Below are 20496 nucleotides of genomic sequence, written 5' to 3'. Positions count from 1 at the left end.
AGGGTTTTCATCGTGGTTATTTTTGGCAAGTGTTCACGCGTAATATTTCTTCATCGCGTTAGAGTTCACTAGATAAGTTAGTTCCTCCCCATCCATGATGATGAGGATCAATGCTTCCCCAGAGGAAGCTCGTTTGACTACATATGGACCCTCATAATTCATTATCTATTTCCTTATCTTGTCCTTTTGAGTTGGTAAGAGTTTCTTGAGGACGAGATCACCCTCTTGAAAGTGTCGAGGATGAACCTTCTTTTCAAAAGCCTTATTGATTCTTTTCTGATAAGTTTGACCATGACATATAGCATCCAACCTCTTTTCTTCTATGAGATTCAGCTGATCGAACCTGTTGTGTACCCATTCAAACTAGGGGAGTTTTGACTCTATATATAGCCTTAAAGAGGGGATTTCCACTTTTATTGATAAGACTACTTCCATACCATATACCAGGGAGAAGAATGTTGCGCTAGTTGATGTACGGATAGATGTTCGATACCCATGTAAAGCGAAAGGCATCATCTCATGCCAGTCTTTATAGGTGACAACCATCTTTTGAACAATCTTTTTTATGTTCTTATTGGCTGCTTTAATCGCCCCATTCATTTTAGATTTGTAAGAGCAGAAATTGTGATGTTGGATTTTGAAGGAGCCGTAGAGTTCAACCATCATCTTGTTATTAAGATTGGACCCATTATCTGTTATAATCTTGTCAGGAATTCCATATCGACAGACTATGTTTTTCTTAACAAAGTTGACTACCACCTTTCTAGTCATATGTGCATATGACATTGTTTCAACCCATTTGGTGAAATAGTCAACGACCACGAGGATAAACATGTGTCCATTTGAGGCTTTAGGTTCGATAGGTTCAATGACATTGAGTTCGTTGGGTGGGACTTAAATATTGTCAACATATATCTGACATTTTCCACATCCAACGGTTGGATTTTCAAAATTCACATTTAATATAAAGTTATTGAGCGGTGTAACACTTAGTAAAAGTTACACCGGTGTTATAATTACATATATATGGGTTGTTATAATTACACCGGTGTAAATTTTACACTGCTCAATAACTTTATATTAAATGTGAATTTTGTAAATCCAACCGTTAAATTGAAAATTCTTGACCCTTAAATCATATATACAAAATGTTATATTAATCGAAGATGATTTCTTATAAAACAAAATTAAATCTGTCGGAAAATTTATATTTTCGATGAAATTTTTTTTTGTAGGAAAAGCTATATTATTGATGGAATATTTCCGAAAAATTTATATTTGTCGATAATATAAGAACTGGTTTTAAATTTGATATGAAAATATTATGATATAATTAGATAAGATTTTAAGTTAGTATTTTATTAATGATTGATAATTAGAAAATAAAATAAGGATAAACACATTTTTTGAATTTCATATGTTTGATTTAAGGTAAATAAATATATTAAATTAATTAATAATTTATTTAAAATATTAAAATTTAATTTATAAGTATGTAATAAATAAATATTTATAATTTTATAAATTATATTATCATTATAAATTATAAAATTAAATAATTTAAATTATAATTTTAAATAGAAATAAGTAGATGTTAATTATAAAAGTAAGTACATATAAATAAAGAATAATTGAATATATTATTATTATTATTATTCGTAATATAAAATTATTATATACTATTATTCCTCCAATTTGGCTCCCTTTCACAAGGAATAAACTTGGTTAGTCCTCGCCTTTGGTGTTTGCACTCTATGAGATATGGTATCCTTCTCCATAGCACTTGGGACCCCACGGATTTAATCTCCTCTAAATCCCCCAAAGAAATTTTCTAAGGGTTTCTTGGAGGTAGTACTTCACCTACACCCAAAGATAACACACCAACCAAGAACAAGAAGGAGGCCAAAGGAATAAAAACTGAAAATTCTCAATTAAAAAGTTAAACTCAAAGAGAGATTAACGAGACAAACATAAGAGTTCCAAAGAAGACAAGAAAATAAGACACATTAAAAAGGCTAGCACACAAAGGAAAAGTCCTAGAATGACACTAGAATGGAGTTAAAACTTAAACGGTTTGCACTTGTGAATTTTAAGCCCTTTTTTGGTAAAGGTCCAGCCACGGTTTTGTGTCTCAAAAGGGTCCAATAAGGTCCAAAAATTCGGTCCAAGTCCAACTCCAATGTGCAAGTGTAATTAGGTCAATGTCCACAAGTTTAGCAACAAGTCCTTTTTGTTTTTCTTTCTTTTCTTTTAGTCTTTTTGGTCACGGTTTTTTTTTTTTTTCACTTTTCTGTCCAGATTTTGTTTTCTTTTTTTCTTACAATTTTTTCTTGGTTTTTACACTTGTGGGTGATTAAAAATGCAGCACATATAAGGATTCAAAATAGAGAGATAAGTGGCAACACATAAGTGGGTATAAAAGCATTTTGTGAGTGGAGTGTGTCTTGTACTATTTTCTTTTTGGTGCATATTTTTTTTTTCAAAGATTCCAGCACTCACACACAAATTTTATCACTCACACATGTGCACAAAAAGACAAAGGAATAATCATGTAATGATGTGCATGGAAAGGTGGCCAATCATGTATGTGTAGGAAGCAAATAACACATAGATTTCAACACAAATTTGGAGCATGCCAAGGACTAATCAACATGCATGAATGACCTCTAAATGGTGCAGTAAAATTTCGGCCACCTCATGGAAAAACACATACATCACAAATTTTCATTTTCTTATACATCAAATGGGTGCATCATACATCAAGATATTTGTCTTTTTGAGATGGGTGAGAGAAACACAAATTTTGACAAAACTTGAAAGGTAAAAAGATCAAAAAGAGATGTAATACATGTTCTTGAAATATTTTTCCAGCAACAAGAGTAAAAAAAAATAATGGCACACAAGAACCTAAAACTCAAGAAAAACCCTAAAGCACAAAAGGAGGCTCATGAACAAGTAATGAACCATGCAGCAACATAAGAAGACATTTTTAATAAGGTTTTCATGGATGACAATGAGACTCAAGAAGACGCAAATGATGACTCAAAAAAATATAAAGACTCAAAGAAGTGAAGAAAAATTTAGTTACCCTTGAATACAACCAAAGCTCATGATACCAAGTGATGGACTCCTTCCACCATGGGGTTGATAAATGACGTCCAAGGTGGGGAGAAGTTCCTTGCCAAGTGATGGAATAACACTAAGGCCAAGAAGACCAAGAGGTGATATATTGAAGGAAGCAAGAGGAATGGGTTAGTGTTGAAAAACCATAGGAGGAGTAAGGCTACTTTTGGGCCTTAGCTCCTAAGTTTTTATAGCATTTATTTTTATTCCTATTTTTGCCCTTATCTTTAATTTCCTATTTTACCCTTGTATTTTGGGGTGCTTAGGACTTAGAATTTATTTTCCTTGTATTTCCCATTTTGCCTTTGTATTATGGGGTGCTCTAGATAATTAGGTTTTTAATTTTGGGCTAGGGTGTTAATTAGAGGGTGATGCATGTTTTTTGGTGTCATTGGGTCTATTTTTGGTGTTAGAAAGGCTTAGGCCCAAGTGGAGGGTAAAGGTTGCATGGTCTTATCATGCACCTAGATATAGCCAATCTAAACCCAAAGATTCCATCCTTGGCCACCAAGTTGCATCTAGGGTTCATTTGCATTTCATTTGGAATGCATTTGCCTACTCCAAATGCAACCCTAGATGCCTCCCCTCCTATAAATACCCAACATCTCACACCTTATAAATACTTTGGATTATATGATATTGAGTGAGCCTTTTATGCCTCAAAATCCCATCCTTAGTCACTAGTTAGTTTCGGCTAACCTCCTCCTATCTCCACCCTTGGAGAATAGGAAACCTAGAGTGGCCTCCACCTACACTTGGAGTGAGCCAACTTGAGCAACCATACACCACCACCCTAAACACCTTCACGCCTACCTTCCCTTTTTCCACCCTAAATCTTCCTTTGTGTCTTCCCTTTGGTGAACTAGATCAAGGGCAAGGTCTTCCCCTTCATACTCTACATCATCCATGCAAGGAGGGTTGCCATCACCAAGGCCAAGATGATGACCTTAAGGGTGGATGTTCCTTCAAGGGTGGAGAATTTAGGGAAGGTGGGCGTGAAAGGGGAAGGTTGGGTGAATAAGGAAAATGAGGGGGGGGAAGGTATTTTGGGTGCTTCTAGGTTGGCTCTCTTCACTAAGTGGAGGTGAAGGCCACTCAAGAAACCCTAAACTCATTCAAGGGAGGAGAAAGGAGAAGTAGGCCGTGGAGACCTAGTGACTATGGAAAGGATTTGAGGCAAAATGCTCTCTCAAATTCATATAATCCAAAGTGTGTACAAGGTGCTAGGCTGTGGGTATTTATAGGAGTGGAAGGCATCTAGGTTGCATTTGGAGAGTGCATGGCCGAAAATGAAAGGCCAAATGCACACCAAATGAAACCCAAATTAACCCTAAATGCAACTTGGTGGCCAAGGATGGAATCTTTGGGTTTAGTTAGGCTATATCTAGGTGCATGATAAGATCATGCAACCTTTGTCCTCAACTTGGGCCTAAGCCTTCCTAAGTCCAAAAATAGGTCCAATAATCAGCAAAAATGCGTCTAGCCCTTTTCTCACCCTAATCAAATACCTTAGCCCAAAAATAAAATCCTATGATCTAAAGCACCCTATAATACAAGGGTAAAATGAGAAATACAAGTGAAAATAAATTCTAGGTCCTAAACACCCCAAAATACAAGGGTAAAATGGGAAATACAAGTAAAATAAATCCTATGTCTAAGATACCCAAAATACAAGGGTGAAAATGGGAAAATTAAAGACAAGGGTAAAATTGGAATAAAAATAAAGTCTATGCCAACAAGGCTTAGGAGGATGATCAATATGAGAAGCATGTTTTTAGAGGTATTAGCTCCCCTATCCTTTTCCAATCTCCTACCCATGGGCCTAGTGATGGGTCCCACATGAAGCTCCAAGGATGGTCTTCCATCATATAGGATGCAATCCCTCTCCGTGGTTGACCGAAAGTAGCTTGCCCTCATGATCTTCTTGGCCATGGTGTGTCCTATCATATGGGTACCAAAGTTTCCCTTATGGATTTCCTTCACCAGGGGTTGAGCCTCTTTATGGTGAACACATCTTAACAAGACTGAATAAAAGCTTTTCTTTTAAAGGGCTACCCCATGTGATGAGAATTCAATAGCCTTATGTTTGATCATCTTCTTGTCTTTGTTAGATGCTCCAACTAGATACTTTCTTCCTTCAATGTACTGCTAGATGTCAAAAGCTTCCCCGGCATCAAATGTGGGAGCTCCCCATTGGAAATTGATGTTGTGTATTTTACTCGTATTTTAGCACTTTAATTCACAAGAATTCATAGCATAATCATGCATATCTTTCATGTTTTTAATAAATTTTTATATCATTTTCCTATTTTATGCTTTTCTTGGTATGTGTTGTGTTTTCTCTGAGCAGGATCAAGATTTAAGAATTAAAGAGGAAATGCTGAGCTACAGGGAAAATCACGGCTGTGATTCTAAATCACGCCCGTGATTCACCAGAGAAAATCATGGCCGTGACTCCCAATCACACCCGTGAACGCCACTGACCCTTCATAGATGTGCTCCAGAGAAGATCACGGTCGTGATTCTCAGTCACGGCCGTGATTCACTTCGCGTCGATTTGGTGAATGAATGTGCTCCAGAGAAGATCACGGTCGTGATTCTCAGTCACGGCCGTGATTCACTTCGCGTCCCAGCTTTTTAAGTTTTATGTTTTATTTTTATTTTTGTAATTTTTATCTTGGTAGTTTTACCTTTTTACCCTTTTAGGTTATAAATTAGATGAGGTTAGCCTAGAACAGAACTTTTGTTTCGGAGACAGTTTTTTTTAGTTTTTGACACTTGGAGAAGGTTGGGCGCCTGTGCCATCGACTCTAAGGTTTTCTTTTCTTTTATTCTTCTTTTCTTGGAGAACTACTATGAACTCCTGTGAGTAGTTTCCCTTTTTCTGGGATCAGGGCTTAGCCTCTGAGAACCTCTTTATTAATGCATTATTCAGTTTCTTAATTTTATTCCAATTCTTGATTTGTTCTTTTATATTTTATATATGAACTTTAACATTATTGTTTTCATAATAACATTAATTAAGGATGAACTGAGAGGAGAACTTGATTATAATTATGATAAACAATTAATCTTAATTTTCATAATCATAGATAATTAGGGATGAACTGAGAGGAGAACCTAATTATCGGAACCTAAAGGAACAGACTTGAGTGTTAAATCACGAGAGTTGATTTAAGCTTTCGAGGAGCAATAGATTAACAAAGATCTTAATGGGTTTAATTGAACGTAATTACCACGAGAGTAGGGATTAATTTTAATTAAACACGTCCTCGTAGCCTGAGAAGGTGCAAGGATTAAATTAGGTTAAGACTACCTTCAAGATGGAATAGAATTAATTAATGAAAATAATAATTCAATATTGTTGGAACTCTTTGTGCGAACCCTAGATTCCCGGAAATCTCCTTATCTTATCTTAAAGTTTTATCTTATTCATTAATTGCATTACTATCTCTTTTACCAGCGAATCTGATCTTATCATCTCAAAACAAACATTCTATCTGTTTTAAAATTCAAATTAAAATACTAGTAATTCTAGGTCAAACACGTAGTCCCTGTGATTCGATATTTATTACTTGACGACAACCGTACACTTGCGGTTTTCCATACATCAAGTTTTTGGCGCCGTTGCCGGGGACTACGTCTCTTGATTTAAATTACAATTATTTTAATTCGAATTTAAAAAAAAAAAAAAAAATTAAATAAATAAATAATTTTTTTTTTTAGTGTTTACTTCTCCAATTCAGATTTCACGGGTCACTTTCTTTTTTTTTTTTTTTGCAGTGCCTTAGGGTTAATGCAAAAGAGATCTCTACGTCTTGGGAAACCAACACCACTTGATCCTGAGATTGAAAGAACTCTCCTGAGAAGGAAAAGAAACCTTTCTAAAGAATTTGACATGGCTGCACAACGAGATAATTTACCGCTTCGGGATTACTCTGCACCCGTAGCTCGTGGGATACCTGGAGGGGAGATGCAAACTGGAGCTACTGTACCAGCTTCTCTGGTGAATATGCTCAAACAGAACACCTTTGGAGGACTACCATCAGAAGATCCTAATGACCACTTAGAGGGGTTCTTGGAAATCTGTGAGACCCAGCAATTTGATGATGAAGTTTCTGATGGAATGCGACTCCGCTTATTCTCACTCACCTTGAGAGATAAGGCAAAGGTGTGGCTAAGAACAGTGCCTAGAGAAAAGATAGCAACTTGGGAATTATGTGAAAGAGCTTTTCTAGAGAAATTCTTTCCTCCTTCTAAAACTAAAGAATTGAGGAAGAAAATCACTAATTTCCAACAAGGCACTGGAGAGACTATTTATGAAGCATGGGAGCGGTTCAAAGGATATCTTCAAGCATGCCCACAACATGGCTTCAACCGTTGGCTTACCATCCAATTTTTCTTTGAAGGATTGGACCAACAAAGCACCATGATATTAGACTCAGCAGCTGGAGGATCTTTCATGGGGAAACCTATTAATGACTGCATGATTATTTTGGAAAATGTAGCCTCAAATCACAGCCAATACAGTGAAAGAGAAGTCACAGCAAGGAAAGGAACTCCGGGGCGATATGAAGTGAACAATATTGAGTTACTCTTAGCAAAATTTGATACTCTTAATCAAAGATTAGACAAAATGGAAAAAGCTAAGGTTAATTCAGTGGCTACAAATCAAGTATGTGACCTTTGTAGGGAACAAGGGCACACTGCAGTAGATTGTACCTCAATTTTTACTGGAGAAAAAGAAGATACTACTGAACAGGTGGCAGCTTCTCATAATTTCTATGACACTCCTCGAAGAGAGAAGAGTAATCCATATTCCAACACATACAACCCTGGTTGGAAGAATCATCCTAACTTTTCTTGGAAGAATAGCCCAGTTCAAGGAACTAGCAATCAGCAACCTAATTTTCGTCCGTCCAATCACTTCATTAATGGGGAAGGAAATCCAGTACAGACACCCTCAATTCAACAAAGTGTTTCAAGATTAGAAAACCTTATGGAGAATTTTGTCACTAATCAAAAACAGACCAATGATTCAATGGCAAATTCTATTCAAAACCTTGCTGTCAAGGTTGAGAATATTACTCTCCACAACAAGATGCTGGAAAATCAAATTGCACAGTTGATGCCTAGTTCAAACAATTCTCCCGGGTTGGCAGGTTGCGACGGGTCAGCCTGCTATTTGGCCCGGCGAGCTGGCGGGTTTGGCGGGTTGAAATATTGGGCCTAGCCTGCCAATTTTTGGCGGCCAACGGGCCGACCCGCGGGTCACATCCCATTTTTCCATCCCTACGAAAATGCACAAACGAGTTACTTCATTATGTTCAACCAATCAATAAAAAATGGTGCAACTTTCTAAATCCATACACCTACAAATCCAAAGAATAGCAAGAAAGTTTTTCTCAATTGGTTTAAAACTTTTTTTTTCAAATTATTTATTTATTTTTCAAAAATAGTAAAAAGCACTAAAAAATATTAAAAATAGCAAAAACAAAAACAACAATTAAAACAAAAATATAAAACAAAAACAACAAACTAAAATAGAAATAAAAAACAACAAACTAAAATAGAAATAAAAAACAACAACAAAATGCAGAAACAGAATGCAAAAATTTGAAATAGAAAATGCAAAAAAATACAAAAATTTGAAACAATACAGTAAATAGAAAACAGAAAAATATAGTAGAAATAGTAAGCAGAAAACATACCGTATACAGATGCAAAAAAAATAGAAACAGAAAATACAAAAAAAAATAGAAATAGAAAATGAAAATAGAGATAGTAACATAAAATGAAAACAAAAACAAATACAAAACATAAAATCTAAACAAAAATAGAAGTAGAAACAATAAAAATAAAAATAGAAACAGAAAACAAAATGTAAAATAGAAACAAAAAACTAAAGCAAAAATAAAAAATACATCTTCCAACACTTAAAATTCACATTGTTCTCAATGTAAAAATAAATTCAACAATAAAGACAATACATATTAAAATAAATTAAAAGGGGGTGGAGGGGGGTAAAACTCCCTTATAGTAGCTTGATCAAGGAGAGATCCTCCACGTCCCCCTCTACACTTGAAATTTGTGTTGTCTCCAATCTAAGTATAAAATGCTCCACAAGAAGCATATAATGCTACAAAAAATTAAAGTGTAAAATAAATTAAAAGGAAATAATTTGCATGATATATCTCATGATTTGACCCAAGAAAAATCCTCCATTTTCTCCTCCACTTGCTCCTCTACTTTAGATTTTTGACAATGGTAAGGCTAATTTGTGGAAATCCAGCATGACATTCTTCTTGTAAAAACCTGCATATTTAACAAAATAATGTTTTTCTGTCACAGATACAAGGTAAGGTAGAGAAGATAAAACATCAATATCATTCTTAACAGCCTCCATGTCTCTAGTAGATACTAAGTGTTCTAAAGCTATACCTTCTACTATCATAAAATGTAAATTTTCAAAATTTAGAACAAGGTTAGTTTCAACGCACTTATCTAACATCCTAGGCAAACTCTCTAAACATATATCAAATGAAGATTCAAGTGTAAGGTCTAAGGATAGAGGTTGCACAATGGATAGAAATGGAGGCTCTTCTAATGACTAAACATCCACATTTGTAGCTGCATCTATTAGTGAAGCATATGATAGTATGGCATCTGTTATACCTACAATAGCAATACTAATCTCTGCACATATAGCACACATAATAAAATCATCACAAGTATAATCAGAGTCAATAATAACAAACTCAGCTATAGTGTCAAAAATGTCAAATTCATGTTCAGATATAAGGTCAGTAGTCTCACATAGAGGAATCAATACTAGATGAATCAATACCAGTACAATTAAGATTAGATATGTCACTCTTTAAGGAAGACATAGAGGAACGTGCTAACTCTAGTTGGTTGACGTTAGCAGTCAACTAATCAATTTGTATTTGCAAATCTTGAGATGCAACATTACACTCTTGTTGAAACTTCTCATTGCATGCATCCATCTGTTTCATCATTTCCTCAAATGTAACTTCATTACTCTGTATAGGTGTTGGCTGAACATAATCCTCAATAGGACTCCAATGATGGCCTATCCACTCAGAACTATACCTCTCAGAGTATGAATCATGATAAATTTATTGTGAAGGATCATAATATTGCTGTGGAGGTTCATATTGTTGACCAAAGTATGGATCATAATACTGTTGCTATAGAAGATCATAATAAGTTCCAACAATGTTACCACAAATGGCTAAATGTTGGACTAAAGAGGTCAACTCAGTCAAAACATAATCCGTAAGTATCTAACAATAGTAACAAGTATAAAATCACAATTTAAAATAGAAACAAGACTCACAACACTAAACAAAATAAAGTGATAAAAGTCAACAAAAAGTGAAAAGTCAACTGTAAAGTCAATATCTAACAAAGAGAACCTATAATACGCAAAACACCATAGAAAATTAGCAAAATCTACGACACAAAAAAACATTGTAGAAAAATAGCAAAATCTGCAAAACAACAAAATAGTAAAATTTGCAATATTATATAATTACAAAAAAATAATAACAACAACAAAAAAAATAGCAAAATTACAACAGAAAAAAAATTACAGAAAAATCTGCAACAAAATTACAGAAACAACAAATGAAAATGGAATATAGCAACTGTCGCCACCCGCCGAAACGGACCTTGGCATTCGCGACGATGGTTGGACTCTTTTTAAGTTTTGAAAAATGATGGATTGTTAGAACGACTTATTCTCAAACTGAGACCTCATCGAACTAACAATTTTATTAAATGATTCACCAATCCATGTTAATCCCAAGCGGGACCCTCCATGGATTAGTGGTTTTCGCAAAAGAAGGGTTCTTGGAGTCGCCACCAATGTTTTACTCAAAACATTGGAAAAAGATATAAGGCAATTGATTTCAAAAATCAACTTTGGCCATTACAACCAGAGTCGGGTAAGGGAGTCGGTTACGTGCGAGGAAGGTGTTAGCACCTCACAACGCCCCTTTCGGGTTCCCTATGATGGATTATTTTATTAATAATAGTGTAAAATTACTAAATTACCCCTATTTATTAAAAACGACTATGAACAAGATATTTACATGAATAAATTAAACATGCAATGCGACAATCAGAAAGCAGTAAAAGGAAGGATTTTGAAGAAGAAACCTTTGAAGCGTGCTTTTATATATTCAAATGTTAGGAGGCTTTTTGGCGCTCCTTCCCACTACACGCTCGCTCGCTCCTTCCCTAAAAATTAATCTTTACTATGGAAATCTGAAAGATTTCCCTTCGACTAGTTCGAATCCTCAAGCAAAATGCTCAGAACTCAAGAACTTCGTCGGATCTGCTCTCGGAGAGACTTCTAGGGCAGAACACTGCTCAAAAACCCCAGAATACTCAACAAGAGAGTCCAAAAGGTGTCCAAATGTGTGGAAATGTGTGGAATGACGTCCAAATGACGTCCTATATATAGGAGTGAGGCGCAGTACGGCCTCTGACATCAATACGGCCCGTACTGAAGATTTGAACTACAATACGGCCGTATTGAATTCAGTACGGCCGTACTGAAGTTTCAAAAACTTAAGTATGGCCGTATTGGTTTCAGTACGGCCGTACTGAAGTTCAAAAACTTCAGTATGGCCGTATTGGTTTCAGTACGGCCGTATTGTAGTTCAAATTGTTCAGTACGGCAGTACTGAACTTCTAGGAGGCCGTATTGAGCTTCAATCCTCCCACATCTTTATTTTAAGCTACTCTAAGACTTCTAAACCTACGAATAATCATCCTAGGGTCTTCCAGGGTCTTCTAGGAGTCCTTCCGGCTGACTTTCCTTCGGTCTTTGAGAGTCTTCGAGTCTTATTTCCGACCCGGACAATTTTAGGGGTCTACAGCTGCCCCCCCTTTACTTAGTCAAACGACTTTTTGGTGTACCGGTTGACAAGTAAAGGAGTTGACCCAATTGTCCAGGGAATAAGCCATCCTTCCGACTTGTAGTGTCTTCCGGTGGAAAATTGTTGAGTAGCCTCTCCAGGTTGAGTATTAGTCGTCGCCTCTCCAGGCTCGTGCATACCTCGGTGTTTCTGACAACCTCGGTAGCTGAGTACCGCCTCTCCAGGATCTGCCTCCGTGTTTCTGACGACGTTAGCAGTTGCACACCTCCGTGTTTCTGACGACGTTGGTGGCTGAGTACCGCCTCTCCAGGCTCTGCCTCTGTGTTTCTGACGACATTGGCAGTTGCGTACCTCCGTTGTTTCTGACGACGGGGTAGCTGAGTACCGCCTCTCCAGGCTCTGTCTCGGTGTTTCTGACAACCTTGACAGTTGCATACCTCCGTTGTTTCTGACGACGGGGTAGCTGAGTATTAGTCGTCGCCTCTCCAGGCTCGTGCATACCTCGGTGTTTCTGACAACCTCGGTAGCGTGAGTTTGCCCTCTCCAGGGTCTGCGGTTTGCCCTCCCCAGGGTTGCATACCTCCGTGTTTCTGACGACGGGGTAGCTGAGTACCGCCTCTCCAGGCTCTATCTCGGTGTTTCTGACAACCTTGACAGCTGAGTTTGCCCTCTCCAGGGTCTGCGGTTTGCCCTCCCCAGGGTTGCGTACCTCCGTGCTTCTGGTCACTTTGGTAGCGTGAGTTTGCCCTCTCCAGGGTCTGCGGTTTGCCCTCCCCAGGGTTGCGTACCTCCGTGCTTCTAGTCACTTTGGTAGCGTGAGTTTGCCCTCTCCAGGGTCTGCGGTTTGCCCTCCCCAGGGTTGCGTACCTCCGTGCTTCTGGTCACTTTGGTAGCGTGAGTTTGCCCTCTCCAGGGTCTGCGGTTTGCCCTCCCCAGGGTCTGCCTCCGTGTTTCTGACGACGTTGGCAGTGTGAGTTTGCCCTCTCCAGGGATTTGTGATGATTTTGTCTCCACAGTCCATGATGTTGCTTCGACGGTTGTTTTTGATTTTGATGCCGCTGAGGGCTGGATAACGCAGGGATCCGTCTAGGGGATGTGCAGTTACTCATAGGTTCTTGTGTCCCAACTTTCCATTGCGTAGTTGGTGCCCACTGGGGAATTTCTGATTCCTTGGGGTTGCAGACACAAAGATGCTCTTTCTGATGTGAGCGATGCCTTATGTTTGGCTGACGTCCTTTCGACGTTGGTGGAGTATCCCGGTTATCCTTATTCGGGTGACTCTTTTGATTTTTCAGTTTTTGTTGCCTCTGCGTAGGCTGTTATCCGCTGGGGGATTCTGTCGTATTGATCTTGATTGGCCTCTTCTGTTAGGCGGATCATCTTGACGTTCAATGATTGGCTGAATGCCGAATTCCGCTTGGGGAATGATTATTGATCTTTTTTGGATTTTCTCTTTTTGAAGGAGTGCCTCTGAGTAGGCGAATGATCTTGATGTTCGGTGTTCGGCTGAGTGCCGGATTCCGCTTGGGGAATGGTTATTGATCTTTTCGATTTTTCTCTTTTTGAAGGAGTGCCTCTAAGTAGGCGAATGGGAATTGAGGATCTTATGTATCCTAGAGTATTATTTAGAAAGCCTCTGCAGGCTTAGCTTCACTCGTCGCTTGAGTTGGAAAGCTATCTTCCACTGAAGAAGTCTGAGTCCTTTGACTCGGATATTTCGTTTGGATGGTCATTGCTTCCATTGGGGGATCTTACTGATCTTGCTTTGATAGCTCTTACTGGGGATTTGGTCCAAGAGTGTGAGCTAAGAAGTCTCTGGGGAGTATTATTTCGGTAAGCCTCTCCAGGCTCAGTTATTCTGTACAACTTGTTGATTTTCTGTTCAGCCCAAGAGTGCAAGCTGAGCTGTCTCTTGGGGAGTATTATTTCGGCAAGCCTCTCCAGGCTTAGTTATTCTGTACGATTGGGGAGTATTATTTCAGCAAGCCTGTCCAGGCTCAGTCATTCTGTATGATGAGGGAGTATTATTTCGGCAAGCCTCTCCAGGCTCAGTTATTCTGTATGATGAGGGAGTATTATTTCGGCAAGCCTCTCCAGGCTCAGTTATTCTGTATGATGAGGGAGTATTATTTCGGCAAGCCTCTCCAGGCTCAGTTATTCTGTACAATGCGGTTGATTTTCTGAATCTCTGTCTTTTTTGTTGATTTCAGTTTTTTCTGTATTTTTGCCTTTTTGTTGATTTCGGCTTTTTCTGTATTTTTTGTCTTTTTTTGTTGATTTTGGCTTTTTCTGTATTTTTGCCTTTTTTGTTGATTTTGGCTTTTTCTGTATTTTTGCCTTTTTTGTTGATTTTGGCTTTTTCTGTACAGAATTTAAAGTGCTAAAGAATTTGGATTCAAAAGTGAAAAATTTCATTTATTAAGTAGAATGAAATTTGTACAATGGAAATGAAGAAAGTGGGACACAGCCCAATCAAACAAATACACAAAAAGCAAGAAAAATAGCCGGTCTTTACTCCTCTGCCGGCGGGTCCTATGGAGGGTCTGGGAAGCGACGGTGCAGCCAGACTGACAGGCTGTCGAAATCCTATCTGAGGGCGTCGATGCTGTACTGCGCCGTGTTGAATCGAGCGTCGATGCTCTGCTGCAACGCGTCGAAACGAGCATCGAAGTAGGCCCTGTCCTGCTGTGAGGTGCCGGTCTCTGGCTGCGGGTCCACGTCACCTGGGAGCTCGATGTTCTCGAAGAGCTCGCTAAAGGTGTCATGTGTGGTCGCCCGTACAAATTGCCTCCCTGCCCTGGCAATGATCTTCATGTTGATTAGGGTGGCAGCATTGATGGGCTTGGGCGCCAACTCCCCTGCGTCTATGCCATCGGGGCATCCCCAAGTCTCGGCGAGTCGTGAAAGGAGCGTGGAGACCATGATGTAGCCTCGCCGAGCGTCACTACCCTCTCTTGCCCCTAGATTCTTTATGTGCTCGAGGAAAAAGAATCCGGGGTTGGCCCTCTGTCCGGTGACCATGCAGTAAAGAGCCAGTAGATCCTGTCGTGTCACTGACTCTGTGCTCTTTGGTCTGGCATGGATGGAGCCAGTGATCAGCTTGTGGCAGATTCGGAGCGCCGTCGGGAGCCGAGTACCCTTCACTCCAGCGTGGTAGTCCATCTGACCAGTGAGCTCTCTCCACATCTCGTTCGTGGTCAGATTATCGGGGCACTCGTAGATGGCGTCCCGATACTCCAGCTGATCAGCTCGCTGAAAGAAGCCAGCCTGGACGTTGAATTCGTCCAGTGTCAGGGAGCGGTATCCTCCCTTCATCCAGAAGTCCACCGAGTAGACCGTCGCGCCGAAACTGTTCGTCGACTTTGTCATGCCGACGGTAGCTAGAAACTCCTTCGTCGCCGTCGGATAGATCTTAGGGTGGGGATCAAGGAGGAATCCCCATCCTATGGCGTTGATGTAGCCTCGGACCTCGTCCTCCCATTCCATCGCTCGGAGGATGTTGAGGTCGAGCACCCTTGACGACTGGAATGCGAACGACTCTAGGAATTCCAACCTCTCTTGATGTCGCGCGGTCATCTCGAGTTGCGCGGGGACCCTCTGCCTCTTTCTTGATGACTCGGCCATTTCTCAGAATTGAGAGATCTCAGACACACTCACAGACAAAGTATGCAGAGGGAGAAGAAAGCTGTGCAAAATGAGGGGGAAAAGGGGTGTATTTATAGGGAAAAATAGGTCAGTACGGCCCGTATTGAATTCAATACGGCCGTACTGACCTTTCCGTTAGTGTGTAAAAGGAGGAACCGATACGGGCCGTATTGGATTCAATACGCCCGTATTGGTGTGACCGTTGGGGTCAATACGGGCGTATTCAGTTCAGTACGCCCGTATTGAACTGAAGGGTTGCCCATAACCCTAGTTTCAATACGGGCGTGTTGAACCTGGTACGGGCGTATTGAGCTTTTTTTTTTTTTTTTTTTTTTTTTTTTTTGAAATAAACAGAGAATAAGTGATCTTCCATTACACCTATCATCTGTATGCATGTATGCGGTATGATGCACCTAATTCTATTTGATTTGTTTTTCAAAAGAATTAATCGATGCGTTTCTTTGCTTAGATTTTGCCATTCCTCTAGACGGGCTGTGCGCTGCCGATTTATGTAACCGAGGAATGATGCGTGTTATATCGAGATTGGTGTCATCAACCAAGTGATCCTTTCCTTCCTTTAGAAAACGTGTCAACCCTCCTATTGACCACTATATCTCCATGTTTCCACTAGATTATTCTAAAATCGTTTGGGACAAGAGAGAAAAGAAAGGAAAAATATTTTTTGTTCAGAAGTTTGTGTTTTAGAGGGGATTATTTTTTTTCAAAAATGGTTTTTGTAAGAATGGCTGGCCAAGGTAGGCTTATGTGTTTAGGCTTGTTTGATTAAACACTTATGAAGTTAAGAAAGTCTTGTTATTTACATTGTGATTTGACAACTTAGATAGTTTCCTTGAACCTTTCTTTTTGAATTCAGCTCATGGTACCATCATGGATTTATTTTCGTTTTTTGATTGTCCTTATTTTTGCCTAAAACACCCCTTTGTGGCGTCTTAGCGGACCTTTGTTTTTGTTTATTTTTGCAACCCTAATTTTTGCCTAGGTCACCCTTTTGTGGGATTCCTAGCGGGTTCTTTGCTCTTATTTTTGCGCAGCCCCCTTTTTGGGTTTCCTTCCGAGCTTTTTGTTTTTAGGATTTCTTTTTTTATCCATGATGGCACCTGTCGAGGCCAAGGAAAGGTGCTCCAAGTTGTCACACACTTCCACATAAAAATGATGCGGGTTTATTGTTATTAAGACGATTTTAACCTCATTTATGCTTATTCAAACAGGGTTAAAAATAATGCGGTCTAGAAATTTATTGCAAGCAAGAAAAGAAGCAATAAGAAATAATAAAGAATGATTTTATTATAATTCTAGAGGAAACATGTTCCCTATCGAGGCTCGGGGGTCGGGCTGTCCCCGAGGAGTAATCTCTAATAGTCATCAGGTCTGTACATCCCTATCGGAAGGAGAAGAGCACTTGATGACGACGACCGGCCTTGACGCTTGTGAACCGGCTTTCCTAAAGATCTGGCTTAAAGAACGTCGAGAAGGATCTTGGTTCCTCTTCGTCCTTTGATCTTTATTAGGGTTGTATCCTAACCCTTGTTTCCCCGGATTATCCTTAATAATAGGTAGCTCGGGAATTCCTTGGGAATCCTTGCCAAGTCCTTGTCCGGGCAAGTATCCATTCTTGGTGAGCATATGGGCTACCTTCTTCATTTCTCGGGGAAACGTTTCAACATTGGCAATCTCCAATGCTTGGAAGGCGGTTTCTAGAGCTTCCTCTGCTGCATCCACATAAGGTATGGCAGATGGCTTGCTGATGAGTATGTCATCTTCAGCTTGTACGGTCACCAGCTTGTCACCCACTATGAATTTGACTTTCTGGTGGAGCGTAGAGGGAACAACTTTCGCATCATGAATCCAAGGTCGGCCGAGGAGACAGCTGTATGCGGGAGTAATGTCCATCACTTGAAATTCGACGTTGAAGATGGTGGGTCCAATTTCGATTGGAAGATTGACTTCTCCCACCACTTCTCTTTTAGAACCGTCGAAAGCTCGGACGATCATGTTGCTCGGGCGCATTTGGATTCCCTTGATTGCCACTTGCTCGAGCGTTCTTTTTGGCTTTACGTTCAAGGAAGATCCATTATCCACCAAGACTTTAGCGATGTGATACTCCTTACACTTTACAGAGATGTGCAAGGGCTTGTTGTGATTTGGTCCCCCAGCGGGGATTTCTTCATCGGTGAAAGTGAGGTGATCATTAGCCGTGATGTGACTAACAATCCCCTCAAACTTGTCTTGGGAGATAGTGTGCGACACGTATGCTTCGTTCAAGACTTTCAACAGAGCTTGTCGATGCGGTTCGGAGCTTAGGATCAACGACAATAGGGTAATCTTTGCGGGCGTCCTATGAAGTTGATCCATGATGGAGTACTCGCTCTGTCGGATATACTTTAACAGCTCATCAGTCTCCTCCTCGGATTCTTTATTTTCCTCGGTTTTCTCTTCTTTTTCTTTCCCTTTATTCTTGGGAGCTTTGTCATGAAGATCTTTGGGAGTGTAGATCCTGCCACTCCTAGTCATGCCCCCAAGTCCAGCGATGTTGGAGATATCGCTGTCGGCAGAAGAATGGATGTCGTATATCCACGGCACAGCCTTATTTGATTCGTAGGGGAAAGGTCTTGGAGCAGTGATCCTTAACGGTGTCGGACCTTCCCCTTTATTCGTCTTGATTACCAACAACGGAGTTGATGTGCGTTCGCTTGACATATCAACAGTGAAATAGAATGGAATCGACCAAACAAGCAAGTCTATAAGCATGAAGAGGCCACCATGCCTTACTTCTTCACCAAATGAAAGAAGATCCAAGAGAATGCCAAGACTAGAAATGGCTCCCTAACCAAAGCCAGGAGTGGCTTCCAAAATGATACTCATCAATAAAGATTCAGCAAATAACATATCATCGGAATAGATCCCTCCACCAATAAAGAGCAAAAGAAACAACACGAGAAAAAAAGGCAAGCTTCGTAAATGTTGAAAAAGCCGAAGCATTTGAAAAATAGCATAAAGAAGGCAAGCTTCAAACATGAAAGAGCCGAAGCTAAACAAAAATGAAATTTAGAAAAGAAAAAAAACCTACCACAAGCAGACGCCTAGAGAGGCATCACAATACTCACATGGTAGGGGCAACACCAGAATCTCTGTCAACCATCTATCTTTGCCCACGAACACATGGGCACATCAAACCTCTCCTGCCCATCCACCTAGGGGTAGTCTTTCATCCCATAACGCCAATGAGAAGACATCAAGTACAAGTACAAGGTGGCTTACCTAAGCTTAGTGAAAGGGTTGCTAGATCCCCAAAACTAGTACAAAGTGGGTTACCTGACCTTAGTGAAAGGGTTGCTAGATCCCCAAAACTAGTACAAAGTGGGTTACCTGACCTTAGTGAAAGGGTTGCTAGATCCCTAAAACTAGAACAAAAAGGGTTACCTGACCTTAGTGAAAGGGTTGCTAGATCCCCAAAACTAGTACAAAGTGGGTTACCTGACCTTAGTGAAAGGGTTGCTAGATCCCCAAAACTAGAAAAAAAAAGGGTTACCTTAGTGAAAGGGTTGCTAGATCCCCAAAACTAGTAGAAAGTGGGTTACCTGACCTTAGTGAAAGGGTTGCTAGATCCCCAAAACTAGAACGAGGAGGGTTATCTGACCTTAGTGAAAGGGTTGCTAGATCCCCAAAACTAGTAAAAGATTGAAGAGGGTTACCTGATCTTAGAGTGAAAGAAGCTGCAAATAAAGGGACACATTATCACAAGAGAAACAATGGAGCTTCTACTCGAAGACTAAAGATCAGGTGTATAGTTTGTCACCCTTGTTACCCCATAGAGTATGCAACCCAACACTTAGCTGCTCTAAAAGGTAATGATACGAGCAAATACACCTATCTAAGGGAAGCAACGTAGAAGCGTCAAACAAAGAGAATACCTAGACGAAATGTCTACGTCTTTACTTGCCTTTGGAAAAGAAACACATAGCTATTCCAAAGGAAAAGTAAAGAGGGGCAGCTGTAGACACCCAATTTCGTCCGGGGGCATACAAACAAAGAAATGGACGTCTATTATCAAGGAAAGGAACTCCCAAAGCAGGAAAACAACAAGACAGAATATTAGAGGGTTGAAAGCCCAAAATAACTAGTTTTAGTGGCCCGGAACGGACAGTTCCAAAGCCAGAACGGGTCGTTCCCGAATCTGGAACGGCTCGTTCTAAATTGGAACAGGCCGTTCCAGACCAGAACGGGTCGTTCCAAAAAAATCAAAAGGCCTAAAAACTTGGTTTGGAACGGGCAGTTCCAAACTGTTAAAAAGGCCTAAAAACTTAGTTTGGAACGGGCCGTTCTAATCAAGGGAACATAATGTTAATCTCATCTCCGGAATGGGTCGTTCTCAGTTTAGAATAGGTCGTTCCCAGGTGCATGATTAACACACAACGTTCGGATCCAGAACGGGCCGTTCTAGTTTTGTAATGGGTCGTTCTGGAAACCCTTCTAACGCCTATAAATAGATATCTTGGACACCGTTCTCAGGACAAAATTTCGTCCAAGACTCCTTAGAGCTCGAAATTTCACTCTCTCTCCCTCCTATTGTATTTCTTGAGATTTGTGAGGCATATTGTAGTGTAAAAGGTTACCATAAAACACCTTCTCCATATTTGAAGATTCAATAGAAGCTCGTTCAAGAGGTATTTCAATCAATCTTCTTCTATATCTTTTATTTCTCATCTTTATCTCTATCTTTTATTTATAACAAATGCAATCATGTAGATATTTCAGAGTCAATTGTTTAATTTAAATCAATAAAAAGGGATTTAATATT

General features: G+C 39.7%; 1 non-coding gene across 1 annotated transcript; it reads right to left on the bottom strand.

The window, feature by feature from the left end:
• Positions 1–7390: 7390 nt before the first annotated feature.
• LOC145957621 (small nucleolar RNA R71) lies at positions 7391–7497 on the bottom strand. The gene has a single exon (XR_014433664.1). It is a non-coding gene; the product is annotated as a small nucleolar RNA R71 (small nucleolar RNA).
• Positions 7498–20496: the final 12999 nt, after the last annotated feature.

Source organism: Cajanus cajan, chromosome 4, assembly GCF_000230855.2.
Source record: "Cajanus cajan strain Asha chromosome 4, NIPB_CcT2T_4, whole genome shotgun sequence".
Classification (NCBI taxonomy): domain Eukaryota; kingdom Viridiplantae; phylum Streptophyta; class Magnoliopsida; order Fabales; family Fabaceae; genus Cajanus; species Cajanus cajan.
Note: the sequence above shows the minus strand (reverse complement) of the source record. Positions and strands in the feature narration are given on the sequence as shown.